Source organism: Colobus angolensis, unplaced genomic scaffold, assembly GCF_000951035.1.
Source record: "Colobus angolensis palliatus isolate OR3802 unplaced genomic scaffold, Cang.pa_1.0 Scaffold17, whole genome shotgun sequence".
Lineage (NCBI taxonomy): Eukaryota > Metazoa > Chordata > Mammalia > Primates > Cercopithecidae > Colobus > Colobus angolensis.
Genome location: NW_012114821.1, coordinates 11740611 through 11749666, shown reverse-complemented (window position 1 = coordinate 11749666; position 9056 = coordinate 11740611). Strand labels below are relative to the sequence as shown.

At 45.1% G+C, this 9056-nt stretch overlaps 1 protein-coding gene across 1 annotated transcript in view; it reads right to left on the bottom strand.

Moving 5' to 3' along the window:
* The window catches only part of ST3GAL1 (ST3 beta-galactoside alpha-2,3-sialyltransferase 1), a 122472-nt gene that overhangs the window by 93338 nt on the left and 20078 nt on the right, over positions 1-9056 (bottom strand). The window contains exon 2 of the mRNA XM_011938142.1: positions 2989-3141. The gene's annotated coding sequence lies outside the window, so the exon portion shown is untranslated. The remainder of the gene's footprint in view (positions 1-2988; positions 3142-9056) is intronic.

Sequence of the window (9056 nt, the reverse complement as noted above, 5' to 3'; positions counted from 1 at the left end):
CTTAAAGAAAAAAAAAAAAAAAAAGATGAACAGAGGAAGAAAATTTCTTCTTTATAGTAGGAAACCAACTAATAAATGAAAAAGAAACAGTGAAATTAGAAAAATCACCATTTGGCAACTATGATAACAATAAATCTATTCAGGCAAGAATCATCAAAAGATGCTAAAACTAATGACTGATATCGACTGAGGACTAATCAGATACTTACACAATCTCAGAACTTCTCCCCGTAAGATGCTTATTAATGGCAAAGGTGAAACAGTAACTTTGCAGTGGAGACACCTGGAAGACACCACCTTAACTGAGAGCTCCAAGCTAACATCACCAGTAATGGGAGACAGCCACACTGGTGCCTCTTGATACAATGCACTGAAAAGGACACGGCAGCTCCGGGCTAGTCCTGCCAAACTAACCACGGGGAAACATCAGAAAAGCCAAAATTGAGTGCATTCTATCAAATAACTGGCCTGAACTTGTCAAAAAGGTTAACGTGCTGAAATACGAGATTAAGAAAGTTTTCCAAGAAAGACACATGCCAACAGGCTTTTCTTTTGCCATGAAGGAATTTATCGGGGGCAACTGGTGAAATCTGAATGAGAAATCAGAAGGTTAGATAATAGTCAAATTAACGTTAAGTATCTGACTTAGAAAGTTGTATTCTAAGATACAAGTTTCTGATTTCAGGAAAAAATGTAGAGAAAAAAGACAAAATGAACATGATAAAATGCGAACATTTGAAAACCTGGACAAAGGGAGTCCAGGAATTTGTTGGCTGTTCTTATAACTTTTCTATACATTTGCAATTATATAAAAATAAAACAATTGAAAAAAATTAAAAATGGAAATGAATGCTCTGGTTTCATGAGATTGAGAAAAAATCAATATATTACTTAGTGCATTGTATGTGCCCAATAATTTAAAGCTATAATAATTGTTATTAGTAATAATGATGATAATTATTAGTAGAACAGTGTACCTGGCACATAATAAGCTGGAAATGGACAAAAAATATTATCACTGTTAACATCATCACTATCATCATCATCACCATTCTTGATATGCTTGATTCTAAGAAATAACTAAAAAATTAATACTATTACTTGTATTACTTATAATTACTTCGTATCTGCATTAAACTCCATGGTTTGAAGGTTTGTTATAGAAATGCCTGCTTAAAATGCATACAGCACTCCTCTGTAATGGTGAGGTGCTTGAAGACCAACCAAAAGAAAGAGGCAGGGGGCCATTTTCAAATCTAGGTGTGCAGAATACATATCAATTGGATCTTTTCTCATCAGTGGAGTCTCTGCTTTGTTCTTGCTTGTGCTTGGGTAACCCAAAGATAAGAAAGCCCAACTTCTAAATGCCAAATGTGCGGCCTTTGCCCAGACCTGTTGGCCATCTAGAGTCTCTTCTCTCTTCTTTCTTGGGAGATGCATACAAACTGTGCATCTCAATGATCAGCCCTTGTTATTCCCACTTGCATTGGTTTATGCACCAAGCAGAACCTCCTGTTATGCCCCCAATCTTGTCCCATCTAAGATGGTGAGCTAGCTCCAAGTCCAAGACTCTCCCCTACCTGTCTATCGTATAGAACTGTCTGTGTTCAGCACAATTCTGAGATGTGGTATATTCCCAAGCATCATTACTTTGTTCAACATGTTCTCTCAAAGTAAACCTATGACCATAACCAGGAACCATATTGTCTTTTGTCTCCATTTTTCTAAGACTCACACATGCCACAGTTTCCACTCATTTTCTTCCTCTCCTTGTTTCTTATCGCTCTTGCCCATACATTTACCCCTTGGGAACATGGAAGCCATTGCTTCTTCCCCTTTAGAGGAGGCCCCACATGGCCCCTGTCCTACCTTGGACCCCAGAAGGGCTCAAGCTCACATCCATATCTTCTTGTATAAAAATAAAACTAATAAACCCCAAGGCCCAAGTGGATCTGTTTTACACGGAGTCACAAACAGACACCACAAGATGGCTCCCAAAGAAATGTTAAAAGCTACTCCATTCTTATACTAGAGAGAGAGAGAGAGTGCACACAAGAGAGAGAGAGGTCCTTGCCAATAATCATATAGAAAACAGCTATACACACTCACAGACATCAGCCTTCCTTCTTCTTCTGCAATGATTGCAATTATGCCCAAGCTGGGTTAGAGACCAGCAGAGTGAAGTGACACATCCCGGGTGATCTCAATTTTTCCCAAGCTAACTCTGCACTGACAAAAATGTCTTCTATCTGCATTGTCCATGGGTACCCATAAGCCACATGTGGCTACGAAGCACATGAAATGTGATGTGACTGAGCCCTGAATTCTTCATATTATTTCATTTTAATTAAAATTTCCTTATCCCCATATGGAGTGGCTCTGTGTGGACAGCTCAGCTGTAGAACAGAGGTTGCAACACCTTTTCTGTTAAGGACCAGGGAACAAATACGTCAGACTTTGCAGCCACACAGTCTCTATGGTAATGACTCAGTCGGGCTGCTGCAGTGTGAAAACAGCCATACATGACACCTGAACAAACGAGCATGGTGGGGCACCAGCGAAGCTTTATTTACAAAGGCAGGCTGGGCCAGGCTTGTCCTGTAGGCCACGGTTTGCTGACACTTGCTCTAGGACACACCAGAGTGTCATGCCAGGCCTGCTTCGGGATGACAGGCACTTGTCATCAAAGGATGATCTGAATTCAGGTTATTACTTACCAGTGTTCATGAGAGCTCAGAAAACTCTCCATTTAAGAAAAAGAAAGGCTGTCAGATACTAACAATCTGCATCTTTCTCCTGAGGGACACTATTCCCCTGCCATGGGAACTCCTCTTAATGACACGTTTCTGGACAAGCAGGACATGTTTCAGACACCAAGAAATAGGAGAATATCTTCCACATCCTCCATATAACATAATCAATGGAAAACAAAACAAAACAGAAAAGGCAGCACATCTCACTTGTGCTGCGGACAGATTAGTCACTTACCTCCACAGGCTGAGTGACCGTCCATCTCTGGTCCCCAAATGGAATTGTCCTGACCCAAGCTCAATGCGTTTGCTCACTGCAGCTCTTGGGGATGTTAATTTCCTCTCATTCGCATTTCCAGTTCAGGAAGATGAAATCTGAAAATGGTACCGGCTGGAGGGGAAGAGGAGAAAAGTTTAGGTCAGTTTTGGCACTTAGTCCATCCTCTGCCTTTTTAGGATGACTCAAGATAATGAAAAGATATTCACCCACTTAATCCATTCACTCACCCAATTATTTATGTAGCGCTATCTGTTAAACAAACACCTATTCTGTTGCAGGCACAGAGCCACACACCAGGACAGGAAGGTGAGTAACTCACAACTCCTCTCCTCAGGGAGTTCAGACTGGGAGAAAACAGAAAAATACACAAACAATTCAGGAAAATGTAATACAGGGGGCTTGGGCACCTGTAATCTCAGCACTTTGGGAGACCAAGGCGGGCAGATCACTTGAAGTCAGGAGTTCGTGATCAGCCTGGCCAACATGGTGAAACCTCATCTCTACTAAAAATACAAAAATTAGCTGGGCATGGCAGTGCACGCCTGTAGTCCCAGCTACTTGGGAAGCTGAGGCAGGAGAATCGCTTGAACCCGGGAGGTGGAGATAACAGTGAACTGAGATCGCACCACTGCACTCCAGCCAGGGAGACGGAGAGAGACTCCATCAAAAAAAAAGGACAAATGACCAACTCCGTCTGGAGGAAGAATTTGAAGAGGAGATGATATTTTTAGCTGCTCCCTGAATGAAGCACTAGTGAGGTGCTGTTTAGTAAAAACACAAAACATGGGGAAAGGAAAAATAAATATGTAAGATATGAATGTGAAAGTGTGACATCGGGGTTAGGATAAATCAGCCTGAGGCCAGATAGGAAAGGTCTTCTGAAGACTTCATCTGGCTGGGCGCGGTGGCTCATGCCTGCAATCCCAGCACTTTGGGAGGCCAAGGCGGGTGGATCACTTGAGATCAGGAGTTCAAAACCAGCCTGGCCAACATGGTGAAACCTCGTCTCCACTAAAAATACAAAAATTAGCCAGGTGTGGTGGTACATGGCGCGTGCCTATAGTCCCAGAGACTCAGGAGTCTGAGGCAGGAGAATTGCTTGAACCTGAGAGATGAGGTTGCAGTGAGCTGAGATCACACCACTGTACTCCAGCCTAGGCGACAGCGAAACTCTGTCTCCAAAAAAAAAAAAAAGAAAGAAAAAGAAGACTTCATCTGACACTAAGAATAGCACAGAAACCCTCAACTCTTACTGGGCCCCAAGTACTGAGAGACGTGCAGACACTCAGTTTTCTCATTAGATCCTCTCATGAAATCACTGAGGTGGTCCCAAGGATGATTCCCATTTTATGGATGGGCAGCTGAGGCTTTGAGACCTGATGCATAAATCTGTGCAGTAGGACGTGTGGCAGGGAACAGACCACACAGAAAACATCCCCATTCAGTCTTGTTGTGAAGTCTCCCTCATAACCATTGCTGTAGAAATGGCCCCCATCTGTTCAGGCCACCTGCACGCACACTCTGCAGTGTGGCTTTGCCCCCTGCCCCCCAGCATGACGGGGAATCAAAGTTTGGCCACGAGACTTGCTTTAGCCAATGGCACAACAGCAAAGGTGACACAAAGACTTTAAAAGTGCTTATGCCTAAAAGTGCCTCTCTCTTGCTGCTGGGAATCATTCTTTTTTGGGGGGGGGGGGGTGGTGGGGAGATGGATCTCACTCAGTTGCTCAGGCTGGAGGGGCCGTGGCATGACAACCACCCACTGCAGCCTTGACCTCCCAGGCTCAAGCGATCCTCCCTCTAAGCCTCCTGAGTAGCTGGAACTACAGGTTCATGCTACCACACCAGGCTAATTATTTTTATTTTTTGTAGGGTCTTGCTGTGTTGCCATGGTTGGTCTCAAGTTCCTGGGCATGAGTCACCATGCCCAGCTGCTGCTGGAAATCATTCTGCTGTCACATTGGCAAGCCTGAGGTAGCCCCCAGAGGGTAACAGACAATGTGTAAAGAGAGGCTGAGGCACCCCAGCTCAGCCTCTAGATGTGTGGATGGGCCAGCACAGGCAATCAGTCTAACCCACACTGCGCAGACCAGATCATCAACCCACAGAAATCATAAATGTCTGCTATTTTTAGGCACTGGGGTTTGGGGCTGTTTGTTATACAGAGAAAGCTGACTGATACAACCACTGAGGTATCTTTACACCCCTGGCAATCTTTACACCCCTGGCAGTGCTATTTTTAGGCACTGGGGTTTGGGGCTGTTTGTTATACAGAGAAAGCTGACTGATACAACCACTGAGGTATCTTTACACCCCTGGCAATGGCGACACATGAGGATAAACATGTGTGTTAGGAAGAAAGTTCAGTCCCTGTCGAGTTGGTGATTAGGAAGAGATAATGAGAGCCAGAAGGCAGGGCCCTGGGCAAAAGGAGGAGTGGGAGATTCAAGAGCTCTTTTAGAGGGAGAAACAACAGCATTTAGTGACTGTGTAAGCCCAGAGTTGTCTAAAGGCATTTGCCTGGCTCTGGAAACCATGTGTGGTGTTGACTATAAACAGATACTATTTGGCACCTGCTGACGGGGGCAGGATGTTACATAGAAGATACATGAACGTGACCAGAGTCAGCACAGTTAGGGGTCAGGGTCTGGGAAAGCCACAGGAACGAAACTCTTTCTTTTCAGAAATGAGAATTAAGGCACAAAGATCACTGCCACAGCCTCCTAGCCAGTCTTAAAATAGCCATTGCCTCTAATGCCAACTCCCGCTCTTGGCAGCAGCCAGGGGGATCCTTGTAAATTGTAACTCAGGCCTCCCTCCCTTGCATCACTGGCTCACACCTTCCCCATTCCCTCTGTACTTTCTACTCACCCTTCAGATTTCAGTGTAAACACCACTTCCCAGAGACATCTTCGCTGACTCTGGGGACGAGGCTGGGCACAGTCCCTCTATATTTTCAGTGTTCCTTGGATTGTGACAAAGCATTATCGCCAACATGTTAACTCCATAACGGCAAGGGCATGTCTGCCCCACGTACCACTGTGTCCTTGCCACCCTGCACACCACTTGGCATGTGGGAGAAAGTCTATTCCTATTTCTTGAAGGAGACAGTGACCAAAACAATATCAATACAGGTATCACACTTCTAACATGTTTTCTTGGCCACACCCCCTTTCAGTACCCATGGCTGCATTCTTGTGTTTCTTCATTCATTCCTTTTTTTTTTTTTTTTTTTTTTTTTTTTTTTTTTTTTTTTTTTTGAGACGCAGTCTCGCTCTGTCACCCAGGCTGGAGTACAGTGGCGCAATCTCAGCTCACTGCAAGCTCTGCCTCCCGGGTTCATGCCATTCTCCTGCCTCAGCCTCCCAAATAGCTGGGACTACAGAAGCCTGCTACCACGCCCGGCTAATTTTTTGTATTTTTAGTAGAGACGGGGTTTCACCATGGTCTTGATCTCCGGATCTCATGATCCACCTGCCTCAGTCTCCCAAAGTCCTGGGATTACAGGCGTGAGCCACCGCGCCCGGCCTTCATTCTTTCATTTAGCAAGAATTTACTAGGCATCAGGCATCAACTCAGTCCCACCATTGGTTGCTCTCACTAGACCAAGCCTTCAGAGGTGGGGAAGGGGAGCTGTATTTTACTTGTCACTAGGTTTCTCCACTCTCACCCCCACTGGCTATCCTATGGGTGTAGGTGGCACTAAATAATGACCAGTGAATCCATGAATAAATGGGTGAACAGCCAGATCAATCTCAGATAATCCATCAGGGTGTGGCTGAGTTACAAATCCGCAGATGCTCATTACTGAGTCTGGGCCTTCTGTATGTTACATCTTACTAAGTAGTCGAGAATCCTTGTAATATAAAAATCTGCATGTATATATGCCTATGTCAGGATATACACTGTAACTGTTCTACGCCATAAGATACAAGGTGTAATGCGTGAATCAGATTAAACACGGAGCCCTGCTCTGAATGAAGTCGCTGACTCCACAGCCTGGCACCTGTGGCCAACTGTGATCTTCAATTACAGCCTAAGACTCTACTTGAAGCAATGCATAACATCCCGAACCAAATCTTTCATTGGTCTTAGGTTGGCTTTGAAAAAAATAAGTTGGCAATTGCATTGGATTCCAAATTCCAACGGACAAGTTTGCAACCTGGAGGCTTATCTTAAAAACTAGAACTTGCCGGGCGTGGTGGCTCACGCCTGCAATCCCAACACTTTGGGAGGCCGAGGTGGGCAAATCACCTGAGGTCGGGAGTTCAAGACCAACCTGACCAACATGGAGAAACCCCGTTTCTACTAAAAATACAAAATTAGCTGGGCATGGTGGTGTATGCCTGTAATCCCAGCTACTCAGGAGGCTGAGGCAGGAGAATAGCTTGAACCTGGGAGGCGGAGGTTGCAGTGAGCTGAGATCTGGCCACTGCACTCTAGCCTGGGTGACAGAGCAAGACTCCAAAAAAAAAAAAAAAAAAAAAAGGCAAAAACAAACAAACAAACAAAAACTAGAACTGCATCCCATGGGGGACTCACCTTCCGCAGCCTCAGTTTTTCAGCTTCTCTAATATAGGACTAGGGTGTTAAATGCAGAGGAAAGGCAATGATTCCACTGTCCTTCTGCCCCAGATCCCAGGAACAGCCTGACAGCTCCTTAGAGTTTCCTTGCCTTTTGGTTTTAACAGGAGCCTTGGAAATCTTTTCTGAAAGCCACGTCCCAGTTCTCTTCTCACTCATGCTCTGCTGTCATGCCTCTTTCTATATTGAGGCCCTATTTCCCCACCCTTCCAAGATTGCTTCCAATTAAGAGCAACAACTAAACTCTTACCGCTGAAACATCTGTGAAGCATGTTCATACACACGAGCCATACAAGAAAGACAAATCAGAAAGTGTCCCCATTTTTGCAGAGGTTCAGAAAAGCTAATGTGACTCTCCAAGAGCACAAATGAGGAAACCAAGGCCCAGAGAAGTGGCTCCTCCATGACACAGGTGGAGAGCTGTGCAGCTGGACAGTGGGCAGAGGGCCTCAGACCCAGGGTTCAGTGTTCTTCCCGATACCAGGTAAACTACTATCGTCCTGTTCCAGCCCATTCATCCCTTTCATTTCCATCCATCCAACTGGTAGCCACTAGCACCAATCTAAGCAGGGAACTGCTGGGCTTAAACCAAGAGACTTGAAAGCAAGAAAAATGTCTACCTTCTCCAGCTACAGCACAGATTAGGACAAATTCCACTCCAACAAATCATGGTTATGTTCTCATTCCTCCTGTTCTGAACACATAAATCATTATTTCTTGGCCCATATTCGTACTTCCACCATCCTCAGCCCCCTCATGCACCCGAGGCTCCTTTCTACTCTACAATATAATACAATAACTCTCACAAGAGAGTGTGTTCTCCAATTTTGTGTCTTCTTGGAGTAGAGCAGCAAACTAGAAGTAAAGCTGGATATCACTCCTGCAGGAGCAGGGCCAGTTTGCTTAATAAATCATAGCTTTTCCTCTCCATGCAAGCAATCATCTGGATAACTGTTACCACTGGGTCTGGCTGAATACTATTGCTGCATTTTTAAATTATAGGGATCTTTTCTGAGGCCTGTGGGCACGACATGTTCCATGCAAAACAGTGTGCCCTGCTTCTAGGTGTGCCCCCAGGGGAGACTGGTCAAGTCAAGCTGTGCAATTTTAGAAAAACAGCCTTTCGATGACCAACACCTGTAATCAGAACACTTTGGGAGGCTGAGGCAGGTGGATCACGAGGTCAATAGATCAAGACCATCCTGGCCAACATGGTGAAACCCCCTCTCTACTAAAAATACAAAAATTAGCTAGGTGTGATGGCCGGTGCCTGGAAACCCAGATACTCAGGAGGCTGAGGCAGGAGAGTCACTTGAACCCGGGAGGCGGAAGTTGCCGTGAGCTGAGATCCCGCCACTGCACTCCAGCCTGGCGACAGAGTGAGACAGACGGAAGGAAGGAAGGAAGGAAGGAAGGAAGGAAGGAAGGAAGGAAGGAAGGAA